This window comes from Vulpes vulpes, chromosome 4, assembly GCF_048418805.1.
Source record: "Vulpes vulpes isolate BD-2025 chromosome 4, VulVul3, whole genome shotgun sequence".
Classification (NCBI taxonomy): Eukaryota; Metazoa; Chordata; class Mammalia; order Carnivora; family Canidae; genus Vulpes; species Vulpes vulpes.
This window is the reverse complement of record NC_132783.1, coordinates 562,501-588,669: the sequence shown is the minus strand read 5'-3', so window position 1 is coordinate 588,669 and position 26,169 is coordinate 562,501. Positions and strand designations below refer to the sequence as shown.

Genomic DNA, 26,169 nt, shown 5'->3' with positions numbered 1-26,169 from the left:
ATTGAGCCCAGGCCAAGGGCAGGAAGACCCTATTAGAATGAGAACAGAGCTCAATTCCCTTGAAGGCCCCATATCAATATGTAAACAGAACATGAGGAATTGCTCCAGCCCTCCTGGAGGTCCTGGTGACCAGCCCTTATAACTAAGCTAAAACCCACGTCAGGGTCCAAGTCCCTCTTCTACTGTGTCGCATATACTTGGACACAAACTCAAGCTTGTAAATAAACCCTCCTGTGTTTACATGGGTGTCGGCTTCTCCTTGGTTTCTGGGATTTGCAATCTTGGTACAACACTCTGAGGTAAAAACACAAAACCAAAAGAAGCTCAGACGCAGGCCGAGTGAACACAGGGTTCTGAGAGAAGCGGAGGAGACCTTGGGGCTTGGGTGCTCTTCTGTGGAGGTTCCTGCACACTGGGGGGCGGGATTTTCAGCCTGAGAATGAGAGGACAAACTGTCTCCACCCACATCGCACCCATCAGCACTGAATCTCAGGGAGCAGCAGAGCGCCGCCCGCTGGAGGCCACAGGTGCTGACGCCCACCGAACATCTGAACCCACAGGTGCATCTCCCAGGCAGCTGTCCACCTGACAATCGGTGCCACAGCCCATCCCCAGACGACGCACAGACCACTCGCTGACACCAACTTGTCGGACCACAGAGGCTGAAGAGCTTCAGCTCTGCCTGGAAAGTAAGGCCTTGATTCCTTTGTCCTTTGTGTTTTATTTTCATTTAATTTCTTTAATTCTTTTTAATTATTTGCCTTATTTTAATTTTTATTTATGTACCTAATATATTTCTTATTTTTATTTCATGGTATTTGATTGTGTTTCTTAATTTGAGATTTCGAACCTTTTAACAAGCAGGCCAATATAAACTGATGTGTTTCTTTTTTTCTTTTGGAGGGCAGTTGTTATTGTTTCTCTTGGTTATTCTTTTTCCTCCAACTTTATTTTCTAGAAAAAATAATGAGTTGGAGAAATTGACCTCCATAAAATAACATGAGGTAGTACTCACAGCCAGGAAGTTCATCAATACACATATATGATGTCTAATGACAGTTTAAAAAAATGAATATAAAGATAGCAGCAGGGCTGGAAAATGAGCACAGAAGAATGCTAGAGAATCCCTTACTGTAGAAATAAAAGAACTAAAGTCTTGGACGCGGCCAATGTAAAAAATGCTATAAGTGAGATGCAGCCCAAGTGGAAGCCTTAAAAAGAAGAAATTTTATGGACCAAAGGGGAGACTTAGGGAACGCAGCTACTTGCCAAAACAATAACATTCATATCATAGCGGACTCAGAAGATGAAGGAGAGAAAAGGTGGGGCTTGCTCAGCCATTAGAAACGAGAAATACCCACTATTTGCTTCAACGTGGATGGAACTGGAAGGTATTATGTTTAGTGAAGTAAGTCAATCGGAGAAGGACAAACATTGTATGTTCTCATTCATTTGTGGAATATAGATAATAGTGAAAGGGAATATAAGGGAAGGGAGAAGAAATGTGTGGGAAATATCAGAAAGGGAGACAGGACCTAAAGACTCCAAACAATGGGAAATGAACTAGGGGTGAAGGAAGGGGAGGAGTGCATGGGGATGGAGTGTATGGGTGACCATCAATGAGGGGGTCACTTGATGGAATGAGCACTGGGTGTCATTCTGTATGTTGGCAAATTGAACACCTATAAAAAATAAATTTATTATTAAAATGAAGAACGAAAGAAAGAAAGAAAGAAAGAAAGAAAGAAAGAAAGAAAGAAAGAAAGAAAGAAAGAAAAGTTGGCACCTGGGAGGCTCAGTCAGTTAAGATTCTGCCTTAGGCTCAGATCATGATCCAGGTCCCTAAGGCAGGCTATCTGTTCAGCAGGGAACCTGCTTCTCCCTCTCCCTCTGCCCCTCTGCCCCTCTGGCTAATGCTTTTTCTCTCCTCTCTCTCTCAAATACATAAATGAGATCTTTGAAAAAGAAACAAACAAACAAACCCAGAAGGAAAAGAAATCTCCCATGTAGAAGAATTTCAAACAATTGGTCCAGACATTCTCCACTCATGTTGATGAGCATAGCGTCCCACTCCTATGTGTGGAATACACATAGTAACTTCCTCTACAAAATATATTATGAAAAACTTAAAATTATAATGATAATATAATAATAGTAATAATGATAATAATAATAATCACCTTAGTACGGAGAAAGCTGACCAACACTACCTCAGCAAGATGATCAGATCGATACCAAGACTGATAAATCATGCTGAGAGTATGTATCCTTTATATGATATAATAAAAATGGCAGTATATCTCTACATATAATCCACAAAACTGTTCAATCATGAGATAAACAATAGACATATCCCAACTGAGCAACATTTTACAAAATACTCTACTTCTAAATGTGTTCCAGTAAAACAAGAATATGGAAATCCTGAAACACTGTCACAATCCAGAGGAGCCTCAGAAAACTTGAGGAAATGGAACGTGATATGAGGGATGGTAACTTAGGAAAAACTAAGGAAATCTGAATAAAGTATTGGCTTTGGTTAATGCGAATATTTTAATATCGATTCTTTATCCAATATTTGTACCATTCTAATATAAGATATCAATAATTGGAGAATTTGAGTGCAAGTGCATGAGAATTCTCTGTACTATCTTCTCAATTTCCCTATAAATCTTTTCATTTTTTCTAGTAAATAAGATTTACTTTGAAAATTGATGTAAATGAATCAGGCTCCAATGTGAAGATATTTTAAGTATAGTTTAATTAACTTTTGCCTTATTCTTAAAGAGTTCCTTCGATGGGAATAAAGAAAGAGTTTTATATCTGAAGGATAGAAAAACACTTATGAGCACGTGTAATGTCTCCTCAACCTGAAAATCAGGAAAGGATAATAAATAGCAAAGATCAGATAAAAATACTTCTATTATAATGGACACCATATTGCAAGTGCATTTGAAATTAGCAAGGCCTAACATTTATTTCCTTGACATTTTTCTTCCAAAGAAATCACAGTACTTCAGTGTCAGTTGAAACAGGGGAAGAATCTCAGGGAAGAATCCTTCACATCATAATAGGACCATTGATGATAATGTCTCTCAGTTCTTTCCAAATCCATCAAGATGCATTTCCTGATGAGTGACTGAGCTGTGAAGAAAGAGTTGAGAAACCCTCATCCCTCTGATTACTTGTGTCAGAATATTTTAACCATATTACTACGCATATTAAATATCCTATTAACAGGAAATACATCTCTGATTGGATTCTGAGTAATCAGATGGGCAGGGAAATATCGTTTGACTCACTCTTCATCTTTTAGAGACAAAGGAGAGCATTTCTATGTACAGAGACAGTCGTCAAGATAGCCTTAGGGAATAAGAGTCTGCAGCATGGAATCCAGCTGCACAGGCGGTACGCCTGGGCTCCAGGTTTTCCTGATCCTAAATCCCTGGGCCTGTCCCCCAACATGGGCTGCCACGCTGAGGTCTTTTGCAATTGCTCTCTTAGGAGCTCCGGGGAAAGGGGAAGGAGCTAGATAGGATGGGACTGGACGTGTGGAAGCTGAGAAAATTAAGGCCATTCCACTTTAAGTTCAGTGTTAGAGCATGTCCAGCCATCCCAGGCCCCTGTGAAGAAGAGCTGAAATTTACATTACTTCAGTTACAGGAAAAAAACAAAAGTTTATGGCTTAATTTCCAAGAAAGCCCCACAGTAGAATAAAAACTGAACCCAGGCCAAGGGCAGGAAACCCCTATTAGAATGAGAACAGAGGTCAATGCCTTTGAAGGCCACATATCAAAATGTAAACAGAACTTGAGGAATTGCTCTAGCCCCTCTGGAGGTCCTTGAGTCCAGCCCTAAAATCTAAACTAAAACGCACCTCGTGGTCCAAGTCCCTCCTCCGCTGTGTCGGGTATACTTGGACACAAGCTCGAGTTTGTAAATCAACACTCATATCCTTGTATTGGTGTGGACTCCTTAGTGGTTTCCGGATTTGCAATCTTTGGCACAACACCCGCATGTCCCCTCCCGACATGGGCAGACCCCCTGTGCCCTCCCTCCCAGGCTGACCCTCCGTCACCTCCCCGTCCTCAGCAGCTGGGCAAGGTCCTCACAAAGTTCCCACAGGCACGGTGGACACTCCCACCATCCCCAGTCCCAGGAAAAGGAAGGTTGTTTCGGTAGGACACACTGCCATGGTGGCTGAAGTGATCCCTGCCCAGGATGGCAGCTGGTGACAGGTCGGGGTCAGTGTCCCTGATGCATGGGTCCTCCTCCCGGTTTTCCCACAAGAAACGAAGGAGGAGGCACTCGTCTCCACCAGGGACATGACGCAGATACACCTTGATGTCAACAGGATATTCGGCAGCCACATCATATTTTGGGACTACTCCGGGGTTAGGTGAGGCTGAGGGGCCGGGGGGATCGGGCCCTGTGAGAGGCCCGGGGACTTCTGGGTAGGGAACACGGGGCTTCTGAGCCAGGAGGACGCAACAGCAGCCAACAACACACCGCTATATGGTAGGATGCTGGGGATGACCCCCGGGCCCCTACCCCGGGGCATCGGGGATGAGGAGGCCACTAGGATGGAGCCTCCAGGGTTTACCATGTGAGCTGAAACTCAATGGGGTGAGGGATGGCACAAAGAAAAGCAGGGGGCTATGGTGGGGACCGTCGGGCAGTAAGGGGACCTGCGGGCCAGGCAGCATGGCCGTGGCTATAGTAGGACACACATCGATCCGATGAGGGTCAGACGGGTCACGGTGACAGCCACCCTTGGTGCTTTATATATTTCTACATTCTATGCATTTAATTTCTGACAATTTGCAATTTGTAAACATACATCGTATTATAACCCCCAGATAATGCCCCCGCTCCAGCAAGGGAACTGCACTGACCATTAGGGCCCCAGGGACATGTGTCACAGCAATCCCCAGACTGGGGTCGCCTTTATCTGGTGACGTCTCCATGTGCATCTTAGAGAAAGGGGATGCCCTGTGTCCAGAGGCCCCCCAGGCCATCCCCATCTTTCCCCACCCCCACACCATCCCCCTACATCATATCCCCCTTTGCATCCCCACTACACCAACCCCCTCAAACCCACACCCCCCCCACACAATCCCCACGCACACTATACCCCAACACCATCCCCCCATACCATCCCCCACACTCCACAACCATCATAACCCTGCCCCCACAACATCCACCACCACTCCATTGGCCCCGAGAAAAGAACTGGTGCAGCTGTCCCCTGTGGGACATGCTCAGCCTCCCTGGGGTTCTCTGAAAAACCTGCTCCCCTCAGGAGCACGCGAGTCCCATGGAGTACCCAGGGGTTGCAGGGAGGAGGGAAGGCAGGGAATCCCAGTCAGTGTGGGTGCAGGTGATTGGTGAAGAGGACCCACTGTGCACAGTCTCCGCCCACTGTCCCTCCTGGATGGTAGCACATCCTGCACAGGACACCAGACCCTAACCCAGGTGGACCTTGGCTGGCCTGGCCCCGGGCTCTGTGGGTGCTGGGGTGATTTGAGCCCCCCCATGCCCAACACAAAGACTAATGGGATCCAGCCCCCCATGGCCCTGGCCAAGCCTAGACTCTGTCCCCGTGCTAAGTGAGCCCTCTCACAGCTGGATGTGGCCTCCTGGGCCCTGGGCATGCCCCACAGATACAGGTCCCTGAACTAGGGAAGCCCTGGGGATTCTGGGACACTCCAGGGTGGGGCAATCAGGGGTAGCCTGGGGGACACACCCTCACACAAACCAGGAGGCAGGCTCCTCCATGTGATGGGGCTCCAGAGGGCCCAAGGTCTGGGTCCAGGTGCCCTGTGTTGGCCCAGCCCAGAAGCCCATGTGCTGCAGGTCCAGGTCATCTCTGCTGTCCTCAGAACCATCTCTCAGGCTGAAACCTCAGTACACACGCCCCCACCACGAGTCCACACATGCTCCCAGGTGGGGAACTCCAGCACCTGCCCCACCACCCCGTGTGATTCTTGCCCTCCCCTAAAGGACAGAAAGGTCTTCCTCCCCAGGGGAAGGCGGGTACCCTCGGCTCTGAGCCCCGTTAGCTGTAGAAAGTCAATAAAGTGTTGTGGTGCGAAAATGCACAGCCAGTCCATTTCGGTGTCTCCCAGAAGTCTTTGCAGCAGGCAGGGAGAGACCCCCAGAGAGGAGGAAGGGCACCAATGAGGCCCCAACCAGGCCATGCAGGGGCGTCGCCAGGCACACACAGCTGACGTCAAAACGTGACTTCAAGGGGCGGACTGATGGCAGGGTCAGGACCCCACAGAATTTACTGGGACTCAGACTTTGCACCTCAGGCCAGGAGGGGCTGGGACAGAGTAACAGCCAGGGAGCCTCAGGAAACCAGGGTCTGTGCAAAGCGACCTGAGAAGGCTGTGCTCCATCTGCCCAGGGGGCCGGGGCTGGCCGGGTTCCGGGGCACTTCCTCCCCTCCACGCATCCCCACGCCTGTGTGCCTGGTGCACAGAGGGCCTGCAGTGTGATCAGCGTGGCCCTGAAAGCTATGTCAGGACAGCAGACCTTTGTGTTGTGCCCAAGATTACGAATCCGAGAAACCACCAAGGAGCCCACACCCATGCAAACTCCCAAGGGTTTCTACACAAGCTGGAGCGTGGGTCTAAGTGCACCCCACACAGAGGAGCAGGGACTTTGACCCCGAGGCTAAGAGGTGTAGCAGCTTTATAGGATCCAGTGGCCCATGGGATACATAGAAAGTTGCACAGTCATGGCGGTCCACATGCAGGTGGCCGAATGAATTACACCTTTCCCTATAGTATCCACTTGAGCTGGCCTATTACTTTGGTCAGAATCGGCATGCAGTTTTGGCGGGCACAAACAGGGTTACAATGTTTTGAGCCGATTTCTGATTAGGGTGTGCCCAGCAGCCTGACAAGGGTGGGGCAGCTCCATCAGCCACAAGCAGGTCATATGGGGGTCATAGGTGAGGTGGCAGGTGTAGCGGCTGCCTTTGGCTCAGGGTGTGATCCTGGAGTCCCGCATGGGTCTCTCCCTGCAGAGCCTGCTTCTCCCTCTGCCTGTGTCTCTGCCTCTCTCTCTCTCATTGTGTCTCTCGTGAATAACTAAATAAAATCTTTAAAAAACAAAAACAAAGAAACCAGTCATCATTGTCTTTCGCTCTTTTCAGTTCCATGTTGTTCCTTTTAGTTCTTTTTTTTAAGATTTTGTTCATGTATGAGAGAGAGAGAGAGAGAGAGAGAGAGAAACAGGCTCCATGCAGGGAGCCTGATGCGGGACTCCATCCGGGGACTCCGGGGTCACGCCCTAAGCCCAAGGCAGAGGCTCCACCGCTGAGCCACCCAGGTGTCCCTGGTTTTGTTCTGGGCAAATGCAGCTATTTCACTAGTTCTGGCAATTCATACTGTTGTTCGATGATCTCGGGGTGACCAGAAACTGAGATGTGTCAAAAGTCCTTTGCGTGGTTCTTCTGGAATCTGGGAAAAATAAATAAATAAATAAATAAATAAATAAATAAATAAATAAATAAATGTGTGTGTGTGTGTGTGTGTGTGTGTTGTTTGTTTGTTTTTGCAAGAGCATCAGAACACCTGTACATGACATGGCGGTCACCGGTGGACATGGTTACAGACCCGAGGAGAGTTGGCTAGAGTGCAGTCGAGAAGAAAAACGGATTATGATTTGTCACACACAGCATTTTAACAATGTACCAGGGCACGTTACCACTTTACGACTTTATGTCGCTTTTGGAACACCCACAGCATTCACACAACCAATATAATCTAAGAGGGCTTATGATTCTTTGTCTGACGCTGCTTCTCACGTGCCTTCACATAGCAGGTAAACGACCTATGTTAGTCAAGAGACTCAACTTAGGGCTAGACTTTTCTGGGATCCGCTGAAAATCCATGAATGAACGGATGAAGGAACCAGCAAACAGCTGAGCAGCCAGCCGGCCAGCCAGATACACAATCCATCCATCCATCCATCCATCCATCCATCCATCCATCCATCCAACCAACCAACCAACATCTCAGAAGCTTTCAAGGCCCAGGCCTATAAAGGATCATGGGTCATTACAAAACTGAAAACAACATCAGTATCTGTTTCGCCAGGGTGGCCCTAGGAGATTCCACAGGAGCTTATAGAGTTGTCCCCAAAATGTAGCTCCTTTAATATTGAGAAGTTTTCACTCTCTCACGGAGGTAATTCGTGGATAAAAAGGAATATAAAAACCTGGCTGGTCTGGAGAGGGAAAATAATAACATATTTTTTTCTTCTCTGTTCACAATCCCTTACCGTGATTAGACTACCAACGCAAGGAAATCTCTTCATTTTAACAGAGACAAGAGCCGAGTCTTAATGCTATACCAGTGTACTAGTAAAGCTCACTTCTCCCAATCTCAGTCTGTCCTGAGCATGCATACAATTCCTTTTCAAAAAAATCTGCTTCCAGGACGCCTGGGTGTTTCAGTGGTTGAACCTCTGCCTTTGGCTCATGGTGTGATCCCGGGGGGGCCAGGGATCCAGTCCCACAGTGGGCTCCCTGCGTGGATCCCACTTCTCTCTCCTCCCGTGTCTCTGCACCTCTGTCTCTGTGTCTCTCTCTGTGAGTCTCTCACGAATACATAAATAAAAACTTTAAAGAAATTCCCTAGTTGTTTCCTTCAGAAACCCCTTCTACAATGGTCTTTTTTGTTCAGATTCACCCTTAAGTGTTCTTTGTCTAAAGAAGCAGGCTCTGGGATGCCTGGTGGCTGGTCGTCATTTGAGCATCTGGCTTTGGCTCAGGACGTGATCCCGGACTCCTGGGATCGGGTCCCATACCCGGCTCCTTGCATGGAGCCTTCTTTTCCCTCTCTCTGCCTCCCTCTGTCCCTCCCTCCCTCCCTATTAAGTAAATAAAATCTTTTTTTTTAAAGATTTTATTTATTTATTCTTGAGAGATAGAAGGAGAGACAGAGCCAGAGACACAGGCAGAGGGAGAAGCAGGCTCCATGCACCGGGAGCCCGACGTGGGATTCGATCCCGGGTCTCCAGGATCGCGCCCTGGGCCAAAGGCAGGCGCCAAACCGCTGTGCCACCCAGGGATCCCAAGTAAATAAAATCTTAATAAAAAAAAAAAAGCCAGGCTCATTATTTTAGGACAGAATTATTTTCTTTTCCCTCACCAAAACATGTATTCTCACGCCTTGTACGTTTCCTACACGTCTCCTACTTGTCACACACAGAGTTGTTTTCCTTATCGTTCTCCAGTAGTCTCCATTCCATTGGCAGGCTTTTGCAAAATTGTAATATATTAGCTTTCTTTCAGAGAGAGAGCACTGTGTGAAGTGGGGAAGGGGGAGGAGGAGGAGGGAGAGGGAGAGAGTGCGAGACCGACCGAGCATCTTTCCTTTTTTAAACTATTTTGTTTCTTTATTCCCGTGTGAGAGACAGAGACAGAGACAGAGACAGAGACATGGGCAGAAGCAGGTCCCCGCAAGGAGACAGATGCAGGAAAGGATCCCGGACCGGCATGATCGGGCCCTGAGATGAAGGCAGACGCTTAACCGCTGAGAAATCGGGGGTCCCGAACGAACGAACGAACGAACGAACGAACGGACGGACGGACGGACAGATGGATGGACGGACGAACGAACGAACGAACAGAACTTCATCCCAGATCGTGGGAACTTGTGAAATATTGTCACTCGTCCTTATCTCTCCGAGCTGTCCTGTTCCCGATTTTTACCCGCGCCGGCCTTTGAACTCCTAAGCTACAGTTCCTTTACAAAGGGATGTCAGCAATATAGCATCCGGAGGTAGAGGAAACCTCTCCCTCGTAGAACCCATAGGGACACGTAGACACAGACGAGATGCCAACAAAGTATATAGCCTTGGTCTCACTCCTATCTGTGGAGAGGTCACGAAAGACCCGATGTTCCGATCTCCCCGCTGGCTGGGTGACAACAACTCCAGTGGCCAGCGAGCGTGACCGCGTCCGGACCCCATCCATCCTTTGGTTTCCATTTCGAAAGAGAAGAGGCCGGTTTCCTGCAAAGATACCCAAAGCCGCAGCAACAACCCAACCCGAAGAAGACCAGAGCGTCTGTCTCCCCGAGCGAGCCGAGCACTGGTTCCTCACCAACAGTCGGGACATTACTGATGGAGCCAGAGGGATTTTTAGGTTAGGTTCTGGTCCCTGGGCTGGCCTCATTGCCAGCTTTCTCTAATCGTGGAGACCATAGCATTCAGGCATGAGCAAAGCACCCCATTCACCCGGTTTGGGCCATCTGAGCCTCAGGTTCCCCTTCCACGTGTCCCAGGTCAGTGAGCACTTGCAAGTAAGTATAGGCCCCCTAAGCAGCCCAGGGGTAGCCTGCCAGAGTTTCCTGTGGCTGGCGGGGGGGGGGGGGGGGGGGGGGGGGGGGTGCGTGTGTGTGTGTGTGTGTGTGTGTGTGTGTGTGTCTCGTGTGCTCAACCTTCGCTGCAGGGTTCTCTAGGGTCTGGTTCGGTTCGCCCCGCTTTTCTGCGTGCGCGTGCACGTGCGTGTGCATGCTCCATAAGGAGCTGGGGCGTCCTCGGGAGGAGGGACGCCGTAGAGAGTGGACAGTTTATTCTCTGATCTTGGTACGGGCAAGGCTGTAGGGCTTGAACTCTGTGGGAACCAGGAAGGTTTTCTTCCGTTTTCTCATCGTCAGTTTTGGCAGGTTGCCTTTTAGTGATCGATCGATCTGATCGAAACAAAACAAAACAAAACAAAACAAAACAAAACAACACAACTTTTTTTTTTCCTTTTTGTAAAGATTCTGTTTATTTTCTCCTGAGACACAGTGAGTGAGAGAGTCGGACACACAGGCAGAGGGAGAAGCAGGCTCCATGCTTGGAACCCGACGTGGGACTCTGATGCCGGGCCTCCAGGATCAGGCCCCGGGCTGAAGGCGGCGCTCAACCGCCGAGCCACCCGGGCTGCCCACCTTTTTCTTTTTCTTTTTTTCTTTTAATTTTTTTTATTTTTTTTCAGAAGATTTTAGGTGTATGCGATGTTTACACCCAGGTTAGGGCTCATCCTCGCAACCGAGAAATATAGAGTCCCACACTCCCCCGACAGTGCCAGCCAGCAGTCACGCACCCCTTCATCGATTTCATTTGTTCATTTGCTTGCTTGCTTGCTTGCTTGCTTGCTTGCTTCCTGGCTTGCTTATGTATACATTCATTCAGCCGGTCAGTCGGTCAGCCGATCAGTTCAGTCAGTCAGTCAGTCAGTCAGTCCTTTTAATGAATCATTCATTCTTTCCTGTTTTAGAGGTGTTCTTTATTTATCCATGAGAGACACACAGAGACAGGCATTGACAGACTGCAGAGAGAAGCAGGCTCCCCGCGGGGAGCCCCAAGTGGGAGCCGGGGCCCCAGGACCCCAGGATGATGACCTGACCCCAAGGCAGATGCTGAACACGGAGCTACCCAGGCGTCCCCGTTGCTTGACTTTTCAGGGGAGGCAGACAGGCAACGTGCATTCAGTGGCACGGAAATAGAGCCCAACTAGTGCTGAGTTTTCTGTGAGCCGTTTGGCCCTGGGTCAGTGTGAAAGCCATTGGAGCAGGGCCCAGAAACGTTCAAGGCTGAGAATTTCCTTCCTCCATAATCATTTCACAGACGCTTAATTGAAAGTGGTATCTACCTATCGTATGGCAAACGTCTTTCTCTGTTTGGGTTCTAGCCAAGACCCAGAGAGTCGAAGCCCCCAACCTCACGGACTGAAAGTCGCCAGTTGGATGCAGAGATAGTTAGGCAGGCAGGCAGGCAGGCAGACAGGCAGAGCCGGAAAGGCAGGCGCCACACCGGTGAGTCCAGGTGTGAGGAATGTGGGATCGCAGGGCAGCTGGGTCGCAGCCTGGTCCGGATCCGCCCGGGTCAGTAGCGTTTCCTGACACAGGACGGCAGGACGGGGCGCCAAAGAGGGGCCTTGGGGTGGCTTTCCTCCTCCGCCTCCTTGGGATGGGGACATCTGCCCCACTCGGGGCATGCCCCCCACCCGCCCACGCGCCCACCCCCACACGCTGGCCACCGGTCGGTCCCGCAGGCGCCTGCCTTCCGAACCACCCAGGCTGCACCGGTTCCATGTCCGGTTCCGGTTCCGGTTCCGGCCCAGGCTCCGGCCCCAGGCAAGGGCGCACTTGCAAATATCATCCATGGGAGGCTTCCTGCTGCCCTCACTCCTACAGATCCGGGACACCGGAGGGTGGGGGGGTGGGAGCGGTTCCCAGATGGGATGTAGAAATGTCCGCCAACCGAAACCCGTCCTTCCCGCGTCATCTCCCCACGACGTGACGCGACACCCTGTGCGGTGTGTGGAGAGAGACCCTTTGTCTCGCCGCCACCGCTACAGCAACCGAGGACAGTCCTCAAACAGGAGCACGGTCCCATGAGCATCGGTCCCATCTGAACCTATTCCCTAGTTGGGGATCCTAGGGTGTGTCTAGGGATAGACCTGGAGCACGAGGTCCTGTGTGTGGGAACCAGATGAACGAACGCGCAAGACCGTGGGTGGCGGTGGGAAGGAAGAGGTGCGGACGAGGTGTGCCCGGGTGGCATACCCGCGTTTGAGCGGCTGCCTTCCACTCGGCTCCCGGCATCATCACAGCGTTTTGGGGATCCAGCACCGCACCGGGCTCCCCGCGTGGAGCCTGCTTCTCCCTCTGCCTGCCTCCCGGCCTCCTTCTGTGTGTCTCCCTTGAATAAATACAGCTTATTTATTCATTTATTTGTTAAAGATTTTATTTATTTATGTATGTATGTATGTATGTATTTATTTATTTATTTATTCGAGAGAGAGAGAGAGAGAGAGAGAGAGAGAGAGAGAGAGAGAGGCAGAGATCCCATGCCCGATCAATACAGTTTAAGAAATTAAACTTAAGGGATCCCTGGGTGGCGCAGCGGTTTGGCGCCGCCTGCAGCCTGTGGTGTGATCCTGGAGACCCGGGATCCAGTCCCACATCGGGCTCCCTGCATGGAGCCTGCTTCTCCCTCTGTCTGTGTCTCTGCCTCTCTCTCTCCCTCTCTCTCTCTCTCTCTCTCTCTCTCCCTGACTAAAAAAAAAATCCTTAAAAATAATGAATGAATAATAAATGAATGAATAAATAAATAAATAGATAAATAAATAGATAAATAAATAAATAAAATTTTAAAAATTAAAAAAAAGAGAGTTAAAAAATGGAATGGACAGATAACTTGGCGAGGAGGATGTGTGAAGGTATGTAATGCCGCTGAGCGACTCTAGGCTTAGAAAGGGTTACAAGGTTCCACCGTAGGTGACGCCTGTCTTTTGGACCACAACCGAAACACAAAACAAGACCCCCTGTCCCTGGCTCAGAGTAAGGGAGTTCCTGGGTCAGGCTGGAGGGGGTTCCTGTGGTCCGCAGAGTGCAGAACCCCGGTTCAGCCATCTGGACTCTTTTCTTCCTGTCCTCGGAGACAGGCGTGGTCGCAGACGGCACACGCCTGTAAAGGCAAGGCCAGAAGGAAGAACTTCAGCATCCCTTTGGCTCTTCTTTTCTGTTCTTCCGGTTGTTGTGGTTCCGGTGTTGTTGAGCCTCAGCATTTCCAAGCACCTTGGAGGGGCAACCTGGGAGGCTCGCTGAGGTTAAGCAGCTGACTCTCGGTTTCGTCCGCCAGGAGGTGGCACTCTTGACTCGCCCAGTGAGGCCGTGGCGACCTCTGGAAGGAAGGTATCAGGCTCAGGGTTTCCGAGGGGCTCGGCTGGCTCCCCGAGAAGTGGATCTGAGTGTCTCCAGGCTGTCTGATCCTATCTGAGTCTTAGGATGCGATTCCAGGGGCCCGTGGCCCGCTCGGTCAGTAGAGAGCACGGCTCTTGACCTCCAGGTCCTGAGTGCGAGCCCTACCTTGGGAGTAGAGATCACTTTGACAAATGGACCCCGGAGGGGGGGGGCGGGGGGGGGAGAGGGGAGGGGAGGGGGGAGGGGAGGGAGGAGGGGAGGGCGGCGTGGGGACTGGGGGAGGTCGAAAGAAAGAGAAACAGACGCCATTCTACTCAGGGAAGGCCTTGGTGATACAGGGGATCCTTCCAACGGTGTCTGGTTACAATGAGAACGGATTCCCACCGACCTTCTGAAGAGGATTTAACAATCGCCAAGAAAAAAAAGGAAGATGACTCACTGAGAGTTTCTGAACTCTGTTCAGGGTTTCGTGGAACTCATTCAGTTCCACGTTGTTCCTTTCTGTTCGGCTTCCATGCAGCTTTTTCATTAGTTCCGGCAACTCCTACTGTATGTAGTTGGACGATCTCAGGATGACCAGACACCGGGATCCGTCCAGAGTGCTTTCCGCGAATCTTCTGAAAGGCGGACCGTATTGTTGCAAGACCTTCCGAACAACACCTGCACGTGACAGGGAGGTCACCCACGGACGGACGTGCCTAAAGACCCGATGAGAATTCATTATAATGCAGTCGAGAGGAAAATCCGACCAGTTTCTGTCACACACACACACACACACACACACACACACACACACACACTCACACACAACACACGCAGGCACACACACAGAGCATTTAACCAGTTCGAATGTGGAGTGATGGCACTCTACCAGGACACATTACAAGTTTAGGAATTTCATTTCGTGTTTGGAACACCGGCAGCATTCACCCACGCAATATAATCTAAGAGGGCTTATGATTCTTTGTCTGACAGTGCTTCTCATGGTCCTTCCCATAACAGGTAAACGACCTATAGTAGTCAAGAGACTCTATTTAGGGTTTGGCATTCTGGGATCCGCTGAGAATCCACGAACGGATGAAGGAACCAGTAGACAGACAGCCAGGCAGCCAACCAGCCAACCAAAAACATCTCAGAAGTTTTCAAGGCACATGCCTACAAAGGATCACGGATCATAACAAAACGGAAATCTTCATTGTCTCTTTGGCCAAGGTGGCCCCTAGGAGATTCTACAGGTGCTCTTAGAGTTGTCCCCCAAAATGAAGCTCCTTTAACGTGGAGAAGTGTTCACTCTTACGTAGGGGAAGACCGGATAAAAACGAATCCAAAAAATAAAATAAATAAGTAAATAACAGAAAAAGTTAAACAACAACAACAACAACAACAACCAAAAAAAAAAAAAAGGAATCTAAAAACCTTGCTGTTCTGGGCAGGTAAAGGGAGAAACACACACACACACACACACACACACACACACACAAAAACAAACAAACAAAAAAACCCCAACCAAACCAAACCAAACCAAGCCAAGCCAAGCCAAACAAACAAACAAACAAAAAAGCACATTGTCTTTGTCTTTTCTTCTCTGTTCACACTCTTATCAAGAGTAGACTACCAATGCAAGAGAATCTCGTCATTTTAGCAGAGAGAAGAGCCAAATCTCAGTTGTACACCAGTATACTAGTAAAACCCACTTCTCCCAATCTCAGTCCGTCCTGACCACGCCTACAATTACTTTTCAAAGAGTCTGCTTCTGGGACGCCTTGGGTGGCTCAGCGGTGGTGGAAGGTCTGCTTTTGGCTCAGGGCCTGATCCCAGGGGTCCTGGGATCCAGACCCGCATCGGCTTCCCAGTGGAGCCTACTTCTTCCCCTGCCTGTCTCTCTCTCTCTCTCTCTCTCTCTCTCTCTCTCTCCCTGTCTCTCTCTCTTTCTCTGTCTCTGTCTCGCTTTCTCCGTCTCTGTCTCTCTTTATCTCTCTGTCTCTCTCTGTCTCTCTCTGTCTGTCTCTCTTTATCTCTCTGCCTCTCTTTTCTCTGCCTGTCTCTCTCTGTGTCTCTCTCCCCTTCTCTCTGTCTCTGTCTCTCTTCCTTTCTCTCTCTCTCTCTCTCTCTCTCTGTCTCTCTCTATCTCTCTGTCTGTCTCTGTCTCTCTCTTTCTCTCTCTGTCTCTCTCTCTCTCTCTCCCATGAATACATAAGTAAAATCCAAAAAAAAAAAAGAAAACCAAAAACAAATCTCAAAAATCTCCTTCAGAAATCCCTTCTATAATTTCTTTTTCCGTTCCGTCAGGCTTTTTTTTTTTTTAATTATTTATTTTTGATAGTCATACAGAGAGAGAGAGAGAGAGAGAGGCAGAGACACAGGCAGAGGGAGAAGCAGGCTCCATGCACCAGGAGCCCGACGTGGGATTCCGATCCCGGGCCTCCAGGATCGCGCCCTGGGCCAAAGGCAGGCGCCAAACCGCTGCGCCACCCAGGGATCCCCCGTTCCGTGAGTCTTAAGTGTTCTTTCTCTAAATAGCTGGGCTTTGGGATGCCCGTGTGCCTCAGCCTTTGATCGTCTGGCTTGGGCTCAGGGCGTGATCCCAGACTCCTGGGACTGAGTCCCATATCAGGGTCCTCGCATGGAGCCTGCTTCCCTTGTGTCTGCCTGTCCCTGTGTCTCTCATCTCATGAATAAGTAAATAAAATCTTAAAAAAAAAAAAAAGCCAGAGTCATTTCAGGACAGATTCGTTTTCTTTAACCACCACCACCACCACCACCACCCGCATTTTCTACATGTCTCCTACTATCTCACACACAGAGGTTGTTTTCCTTGTCGTTAACCAGTAGTCTCGATTCCATGTGGCAGATTTTTAAAAATTGTACTTATTTTACACTTTTTGAGCGAGGAGAGAGGAGAGAGGAGAGAGAGAGAGAGAGAGAGAGCACTTTGTGAAGGGGGAAGGGAAAGAGAGAGACAGAGACAGAGACATAGGCAGAAGCAGGCTCCCCACAGGGAGCCAGATGTGGAAATGGGTCCGGACTCGGACACTACCCCCCCCCCGCCGCCCCAGAATTGGGCCCTGACCCAAAGGCCGATGCTCAACCCCTCAACCACTGAGCCACCCAGGCGGCAGACTGTTAACTCCTAGAAACCTCAGTCTCTGGTGAAAAGCACAGAGGAACCACGGGCACATTGCCTATCATACCAGAAATCCTTAGATTGTCAAATGGATGAATACATGTGATAGTTTTTAGAAACACGTGTGTGTGTGTGTGTGTGTGTGTGTGTGTGTGTGTGTGTGTATGCGTATGTATTGTTGGGCTGGCTGAGAGACAGGGGCACCCAAAATGGCGGACATCTCAAACTGGGTCAAAATGGCTGATCTTCCCGTCAAAGCAGCAGCCCTGACCACCACATCATCTCCAGTAAGTCGAAGCCTAGATGGGAAACCGAAACTTTCCATCCAGGACTTTCCAGCCAGGAACCACCCCCACCCCCACCCCCTCCCCTGATACTACCCCACCCCACCCCCCCAGCCAATCACCTAAGGACACAGTGTTCCCTTGTCTAATTTGGCAAGGGACCCACCCGGATCCAGAGCCGGAACCAAGAAGGCTTAAAAAACCCCACAGTCCCCAACCCCGCGCGACTTCCCTGTCTCTGGCCACCTCTCCGAGTCATGGAACCTCGCCCAGGAGCGCTCCCCATTAAAGCACTCTCGAACCTACTGCCTGGCTCTGCTGGTTTTCTGTTATTTCTCCGCTGTTCATTTTGTAAAAACCTAACATGTAGGACACAAATTTTTTTTTTTTTAAGATTTGGTGTGTGTGGGTGTGTGTGTGTCTGTGAGACAGAGAGAGAGAGAGAGAGAGAGAAGCAAAACAGAGGGAGAAGCAGGCTCCAATACAGGGAGCCTGACGTGGGACTCGATCCCGGGACTCCAGGATCACGCCCTGGGCTGAAGGTGGCACTAAAACGCTGAGACACACGGGCTGCCCTGTATGATACAATTGTTAAGGAAGCACGAAACAGGGGATCCCTGGGTGGCTCAGCGGTTTAGCACCTGCCTCCGGCCCAGGGCGTGATCCTGGAGTCCCGGGATCGAGTCCTACATCGGGGGTTCCTGCAGGGAGCCCGCTTCTCCCTCTGCCTGTGTCTCTGCCTGTGTGTGTGTGTGTGTGTGTATGTATGTCTCATGAATTGTGAATTAAAATTTTAAAAAAAGAGGAAGGAAAAAAGAAACAAACAAACCTGAAACACGTTTACTAACACACCCAGGTATCGGCAGGTTTCCTGAATCAGACAAAAGAGAAACACAAAAACTGAGGTGGGGGGAGGGGGGGAAGGAAGAAAAGGGCAAGGGGTGGAGGAGGAAAACACAACACCACCAAACAAAAAAAACCACCTTGGGTGTCTCATTGACTCACACTCTAGTATTTTACCTTCTGTTGGAAAGACAGACGCCAGGTATCCGGTGAACTGAACCCAATTTATCAATTAAGCTAGTTACACCTTCAAAGTTCCAGGTCACCAAAGATTTGGGAAGGTATTGTAAAAGTTTAACCTACAGACCTTTTTTCATCTTTTTCTTTCTTTCTTTCTTTCTTTCTTTCTTTCTTTCTTTCTTTCTTTCTTTCTTTCTTTCTGTCTTTCTTTCTTTCTTTCTTTCTTTCTTTCTTTCTTTCTTTCTTTTTTTTACCTGCTTGCTCGTAACAAGGAAAAGTACACGAGACAGACAAAATCGATCATTTGGAGTAGTTTCCGTGGACAAATCCTCAGAGGCACAACTTAACTAATCCGTTGAGATCACAGCAAAAGTTGAGTACGCCCGTCCCTCGGGGCCTGGACCCTCGGGCATCCATCCGGGTCGGTCCCGGTGGAACAAGGGGATAAGTAGTTCTCCTTTTCCTTGCTGTGCCTGTCGGGTCTAACAAGACACCACAGTGTCTTGTTTCTTTGTAATGAGGTGGCGGAGGGGTGTATCTCGATCACCACCATTCCAGGGCCCACAAACTGTGACGGGAGCACAGCGCATCCCACCGCCCACCCCAACCCCAACGGCGGCGGGGGTGGGGGTGGGTGGGGGCAAAGCTGGTCATCCGTATGAAGTGTGACGGTGATAGCTCCCAGGACACGTCTTTTTACAGGAAACCCACAGGGACCGCGGATACGCAGAGATGACTGAGGCCGATGTAAATCCGAAGGCCTACCCCGTGGCAGATGCCCACCTCACCAAGAAACTCCTGGACGCTTGTTCAGCAGTCCTGTAACTACAAGCAGCTTCGGAAAGGAGCTCACGGAGCCACCAAAACCCTCCACGGAGGCATCCCTGAGTTCATCCTGATGGCTGGCTGTGGACGCCGAGCCCCTGGAGGTCATCCCGCACCTTCCGCTGCCTGCCGCGCTGCGCCGCATGAAGAGAAGAGAAGAACGTGCCCTACGTGTGTTCGTGCGCTCCAAGCAGGCCCTCGGGCGGGCCTGCGGGGTGTCCGGGTGTCCTAGTGTCATTTGCCAATAGGCTCCTGCCGTCTGCTTCGGTAACGTGACGTCGTTCCCCTTCCCCCCCCAAATCCCAACCCATGCCCCTGAGGGTGGCAGGGCAGCAGCCTACCAAAGAGATGTGCTGCAGAATTCGAGGCTACCTGGGTGAGTCAGACAGGCGGCAGCTGACGTAAGGAGTTGAGAAGTGGCTAGGGAAAAAAAAGAAAAGGAAAAGAAAGAAAGAAAGAAAGAAAGAAAGAAAGAAAGAAAGAAAGCAAGAAAGAAAGAAAGAAAGAAAGAAAGAAAGAAAGAAAGAAAGAGAGGGTCCACTGATGATGCCGGAATGAAGTCTGAGCAAGTCACGGAGACGTGACCGGAAGCTACAGCAGAGACCTCGGAATCAAGGAAACATGCTCTCTGGTGAATGGAGTCGTCTTTCACGGACGCTCGGTACCAGGTCTGAGAGGCCTTATGCCTGTTTCCTGCCAGAATCGGATCAGATGTATGTATCCTTTATCACATCAGACGGACAGTGCCAGCCTGTCATTCTGGTGAGCATCCTAATAAAGAAATATCTTCAAACTCCACCGCACCCCCCCTCCAAAAAATAAAGGAAACCAACAACCATGCATTGGCTCCAAAGGCGTAGATGTCGCCCCAGCCGCCCCCCCCCCGCCGCCCCTCCGCCCCGCCGCCCCGCGTCCTCTAAAAACTCAATCTATGTGTTCCCCACTCCCACTGTCAGGCTCCCGTGGTGGCCCAATGGCTCGGGTGATTTTTGCTCCTTACAGGGGGGCGGCGGGATGAGGAGGGGGGCGGCGATGGCGTTGGAGGCACCCGGGATGATGGCAGAGGAGTTGACCACTCCATCCACAGGAGTGTTGCAGAACCGGGGGGGGGGGTGAGGGGGCCGCGGGGGAGGCGGAGGCACAGAGGCGGCAAGGCAGTCCCCGCCCTCGCCAGGACTGAGACAGATTTAAAGGTTTTTATTTTATTCCTTTTTTATTTTTAAGGATTTCTTTATTTACTCCTGAGAGACACAGAGAGAGGCAGACAGAGACACAGGCAGAGGGAGAAGCAGGCTCCCCGCAGGCAGGGAACCGGATGCGGGCACAGGACCCCAGGGTATCCCTTCCACCTCCCCAACCCCCCACCCCCGCATCACACCCTGAGAGGAAGGCAGCCGCCCAACCACTGAGCCACCCAGGTGTCCACCCGTCCCTCTTGTCCCTCTTTTCCTTTCTCTATCCGTCAACCTTCCAGCCTTCCGCCTCCAACGCCGCCTGTTCCTTCATGTCGGCTTCCTCCTGGAAAACAGGCCTTGTCCTTGGTTGCCTTTCAGCCCTCTGAGAGAGGTGGAGGCGCAGGCAGTGGGTTGGGCATCGGTTCTGGTGCTCGTGCGTGCGTGGGTGCGTGCGGACTTCGGATTTCTGGCGTCTGCCTGCCTGGCCTGCTTTCCCCGTCTTCTTCATGATTTGGACTCATGGGAAGTGTGTGTGTGTGGGGGGGGTGGAGTCGGGTCCTTATGTCTCTGGACCACCTCTTGGGTCCCATCCCACGAGGCATCTTTCTGATGGGGTGACCTGGAAGTCCGAACGTAGGGAATTTTCTTTTCTTTCTTTCTTTCTTTCTTTCTTTCTTTCTTTCTTTCTTTCTTTCTTTCTTTCTTTCTTTCTTTCCTTTCTATTTTTACCGGATTTTGAGAGAGAGAGAGAGAGAGAGAGAGAGAGAGAGAAAGGGGCCGAGACCTAGGCAGAGGGAGAAGCAGGCTCCAATGCAAGGAGCTCCATGTGGGGCTGGATCCCCGGATCCTGTGATCACGACATGCCCCTAAGGCAGATGCTCCACACGGAGCCACCCAGGCGTCCCCGTTTCTGTATTATAAGGGAGACAGACAGGCAACATGTGTTCAGACGGACGGAAACAGAGCCCGTGTGCTGAGGTTTCTCGGAGCCCTTTGGACCTTTGGCCGGTGCGAAAGCCAAGGGAGCGGGGCCCAGAAACGTTCAAGGCTGAGAATTCCCTTGCTCAATATTCATTTCGCAGATGCCTGATTGCAAGTGGTATGGTATGGAATGGAATGGAATGGCATGGAATGGAATGGCATGGCATGGCATGGCATGGCATGGCATGGCAAACTTGTCTGTCTGTTTGGGTTAGTAGCAGGACCCAGAGAGCCGAAGGTCTCGACCTCAGGGACTTGAAGTTGCAAGTTGGATGCCAGAGATAGAGAGGTAGGCTCAGGCAGGCAGGGCCAGAAAGCTGGCTCGCCCGCCCGGGGAGTCCAGGTGTGAGGCATATGGGATCGCAGGGCAGCTGGGACACAGCCTGGTCCGGATCCACCCAGGTCCAGTAGCGTTTCCCGACTCAGGAAAACGTCGGGCGCCCAAGCGGGGCCTTCCTTAGGGATGTTTCGCTCCCCCTCCCCCTCCCCGGGACGGGGACATCTGCACCGCTAGGGGGCGCACCGGCCGCCGGCGGCGGTGGCAGCGTCTTCTGAACTACCCATGCCACCCCGGTTCCGGTTCCGGTTCCAGCCCCCGGGAAGGGCGCACTTGGAAACGTCATCCGAGGCGTCCTGGAGCCTTCACCCCCAAAGATCCGGGACACCGGACGGCGGGCGTCGTTCCCGATCGGTTGTAGAAATGTCCGCAAGGGGATCCCTGGGTGGCTCAGCGGTTTAGCGCCTGCTTTTGGCCCAGAGCGCGATCCTGGAGTCCCGGGATCGAGTCCTACATCGGGGGTTCCTGCAGGGAGCCCGCTTCTCCCTCTGCCTGTGTCTCTGCCTGTGTGTGTGTGTGTGTGTGTGTGTGTGTATGTATGTCTCATGAATTGTGAATTAAAATTTAAAAAAAAGAGGAAGGAAAAAAGAAACAAACAAACCTGAAACACGTTTACGAACACACCCAGGTATCGGCAGGTTTCCTGAATCAGACAAAAGAGAAACACAAAAACTGAGGTGGGGGGGGGGTGGGAAGGAAGAAAAGGGCAAGGGGTGGAGGAGGAAAACACAACACCACCAAACAAAAAAACCCACCTTGGGTGTCTCATTGACTCACACTCTAGTATTTTACCTTCTGTTGGAAAGACAGACGCCAGGTATCCGGTGAACTGAACCCAATTTATCAATTAAGCTAGTTACACCTTCAAAGTTCCAGGTCACCAAAGATTTGGGAAGGTATTGTAAAAGTTTAACCTATAGACCTTTTTTCATCTTTTTCTTTCTTTCTTTCTCTTTCTTTCTTTCTTTCTTTCTTTCTTTCTTTCTTTCTTTCTTTTTTTTACCTGCTTGCTCGTAACAAGGAAAAGTACACGAGACAGACAAAATCGATCATTTGGAGTAGTTTCCGTGGACAAATCCTCAGAGGCACAACTTAACTAATCCGTTGAGTTCACAGCAAAAGTTGAGTACGCCCGTCCCTCGGGGCCTGGACCCTCGGGCAAACATCCGGGTCGGTCCCGGTGGAACAAGGGGATAAGTAGTTCTCCTTTTCTTTGCTGTGCCTGTGGGGTCTAACAAGGCACCACAGTGTCTTGTTTCTTTGTAATGAGGTGGCGGAGGGGTGTATCTCGATCACCACCATTCCAGGGCCCACAAACTGTGACGGGAGCACAGCGCATCCCACCGCCCACCCCCACCCCAACGGCGGCGGGGGTGGGGGTGGGTGGGGGCAAAGCTGGTCATCCATATGAAGTGTGACGGTGATAGCTCCCAGGACACGTCTTTTTACAGGAAACCCACAGGGACCGCGGATACGCAGAGATGACTGAGGCCGATGTAAATCCGAAGGCCTACCCCGTGGCAGATGCCCACCTCACCACGAAACTCCTGGACGCTTGTTCAGCAGTCCTGTAACTACAAGCAGCTTCGGAAAGGAGCTCACGGAGCCACCAAAACCCTCCACGGAGGCATCCCTGAGTTCATCCTGATGGCTGGCTGTGGATGCCGAGCCCCTGGAGGTCATCCCGCACCTTCTGCTCCCTCCGCGCCGCGCCGCGTGAAGAGAAGAACGTGCCCTACGTGTGTTCGTGCGCTCCAAGAAGGCCCTCGGGCGGGCCTGCGGGGTGTCCGGGTGTCCTAGTGTCATTTGCCAATACTCTCCTGCCGTCTGCTTCGGTAACGTGACGTCGTTCCCCTTCCCCCCCAAATCCCAACCCATGCCCCTGAGGGTGGCAGGGCAGCAGCCTACCAAAGAGATGTGCTGCAGAATTCGAGGCTACCTGGGTGAGTCAGACAGGCGGCAGCTGACGTAAGGAGTTGAGAAGTGGCTTGGGAAAAAAAAGAAAAGAAAAAGAAAGAAAGAAAGAAAGAAAGAAAGAAAGAAAGAAAGAGAGGGTCCACTGATGATGCCGGAATGAAGTCTGAGCAAGTCACAGAGACGTGACCGGAAGCTACAGCAGAGACCTCGGAATCAAGGAAACATGCTCTCTGGTGAATGGAGTCGTCTTTCACGGACGCTCGGTACCAGGTCTGAGAGGCCTTACGCCTGTTTCCTGCCAGAATCGGATCAGATGTATGTATCCTTTATCACATCAGACGGACAGTGCCAGCCTGTCATTCTGGTGAGCATCCTAATAAAGAAATATCTTCAAACTCCACCGCACCCCCCCTCCAAAAAATAAAGGAAACCAACAACCATGCATTGGCTCCAAAGGCGTAGATGTCGCCCCAGCCGCCTCCCCCGCCGCCCCTCCGCCCCGCACCCCGCGACCTCTAAAAACTCAATCTATGTGTTCCCAACTCCCACTGTCAGGCTCCCGTGGTGGCCCAATGGCTCGGGTGATTTTTGCTCCTTACAGGGTGGCGACGGGATGAGGAGGGGGGGCGGCGATGGCGTTGGAGGCACCCGGGATGATGGCAGAGGAGTTGACCACTCCATCCACAGGAGTGTTACAGAAACGGGGGGGGGGGGGGTGCGGGGGCCGCGGGGGAGGCGGAGGCGCAGAGGCGGCAAGGCAGTCCCCGCCCCCGCCAGGACTGAGACTGATTTAAAGGTTTTTATTTTATTCCTTTTTTTTTTTAAAGGATTTCTTTATTTACTCCTGAGAGACACAGAGAGAGGCAGACAGAGACACAGGCAGAGGGAGAAGCAGGCTCCCCGCAGGCAGGGAACCGGATGCGGGCACAGGACCCCAGGGTATCCCTTCCACCTCCCCAACCCCCCCCCCCCCCCCCCCCCGCAACACACCCTGAGAGGAAGGCAGCCGCCCAACCACTGAGCCACCCAGGTGTCCACCCGTCCCTCTTGTCCCTCTTTTCCTTTCTCTATCCGTCAACCTTCCAGCCTTCCGCCTCCAACGCCGCCTGTTCCTTCATGTCGGCTTCCTCCTGGAAAACAGGCCTTGTCCGTGGTTGCCTTTCAGCCCTCTGAGAGGGGTGGAGGCGCAGGCAGTGGGTTGAGCATCGGTTCTGGTGCTCGTGTGTGCGTGCGTGCCTGCGGACTTCGGATTTCTGGCGTCTGCCTGCCTGGCCTGCTTTCCCCGTCTTCTTCATGATTTGGACTCATGGGAAGTGTGTGTGTGTGGGGGGGGGGGGGAGTCGGGTCCTTATTTCTCTGGACCACCTCTTGGGTCCCATCCCACGAGGCATCTTTCTGATGGGGTGACCTGGAAGTCCGAACGTAGGGAATTTTCTTTTCTTTCTTTCTTTCTTTTTCTTTCTTTCTTTTTATTTTTGCCGGATTTTGAGAGAGAGAGAGAGAGAGAGAAAAAGGGGCAGAGACCTAGGCAGAGGGAGCAGCAGGCTCCAATGCAAGGAGCTCGATGTGGGGCTGGATCCCCGGATCCTGTGATCACGACGTGCCCCTAAGGCAGATGCTCCACACGGAGCCACCCTGGCATCCCCGTTTCTGTATTATAAGGGAGACAGACAGGCAACGTGTGTTCAGAGGGACGGAAACAGAGCCCGTGTGCTGAGGTTTCTCGGAGCCCTTTGGACCTTTGGCCGGTGCGAAAGCCATGGGAGTGGGGCCCAGAAACTTTCAAGGCTGAGAATTCCCTTGCTCAATATTCATTTCGCAGATGCCTGATTGCAAGTGGTATGGAATGGAATGGAATGGAATGGCATGGAATGGAATGGAATGGAATGGAATGGCATGGCATGGCATGGCATGGCATGGCAAACGTGTCTGTCTGTTTGGGTTACTAGCAGGGACCAGAGAGCCGAAGCTCTCGACCTCAGGGACTTGAAGTTGCAAGTTGGATGCCAGAGATAGAGAGGTAGGCTCAGGCAGGCAGGGCCAGAAAGCTGGCTCGCCCGCCCAGGGGGGTCCAGGTTTGAGGCATATGGGATCGCAGGGCAGCTGGGACACAGCCTGGTCCGGATCCACCCAGGTCCAGTAGCGTTTCCCGACTCAGGAAAACGTCGGGCGCCCAAGCGGGGCCTTCCTTAGGGATGTTTCGCTCCCCCTTCCCCTCCCCCTCCCCTCCCCCTCCCCCTCCCCGGGACGGGGACGTCTGCAGCTCTAGGGGGCGCACCGGCCGCCGCCGGCGGCGGCAGCGTCTTCCGAACTACCCATGCCGCCCCGGTTCCGGTTCCGGTTCCAGCCCCTGGAAAGGGCGCACTTGGAAACGTCATCCGAGGCGTCCTGCAGCCCTCACCCCCAAAGATCCGGGACACTGGACGGCGGGCGTCGTTCCCGATCGGTTGTAGAAATGTCCGCAAGGGGATCCCTGGGTGGCTCAGCGGTTTAGCGCCTGCTTTTGGCCCAGAGCGCGATCCTGGAGTCCCGGGATCGAGTCCCACGTCGGGCTCCGGCATGGAGCCTGCTTCTCCCTCCTCCTGTGTCTGCCTCTCTCTCTCTCTCTCTCTCTCTCTTTCTTTCTCTATCATAAATAAATAAATAAATAAATAAATAAATCTTAAAAAAAAAAAATGTCCACAACCCCAAAGCCATCCTTACTGCCTCACGTCCCCACGCCCCGGCACCGTGTGCGCAGGGAGAGGGCCCCTCCGCTTTGTCGCCACCGCTACAGCAGACAAGAACACGT

The 26,169-nt window shown here is 51.5% G+C and overlaps 1 long non-coding RNA gene across 2 annotated transcripts in view; it reads right to left on the bottom strand.

Moving 5' to 3' along the window:
- Window positions 1–24,493: 24,493 nt before the first annotated feature.
- Window positions 24,494–26,169, bottom strand: part of LOC140598493 (uncharacterized) — a 6,476-nt gene continuing 4,800 nt past the window's right edge. The window contains exons 4-6 of one of the 2 annotated variants that reach the window (XR_012000909.1): window positions 25,780–26,004; window positions 24,903–25,028; window positions 24,494–24,508 (exon numbers count right to left, since the gene is read on the bottom strand). This is a non-coding gene — a long non-coding RNA (uncharacterized lncRNA). Of the gene's footprint in view, window positions 24,509–24,789; window positions 25,029–25,779; window positions 26,005–26,169 lie in introns of those variants that run through there. The other variant, XR_012000908.1, reaches the window with a different exon arrangement.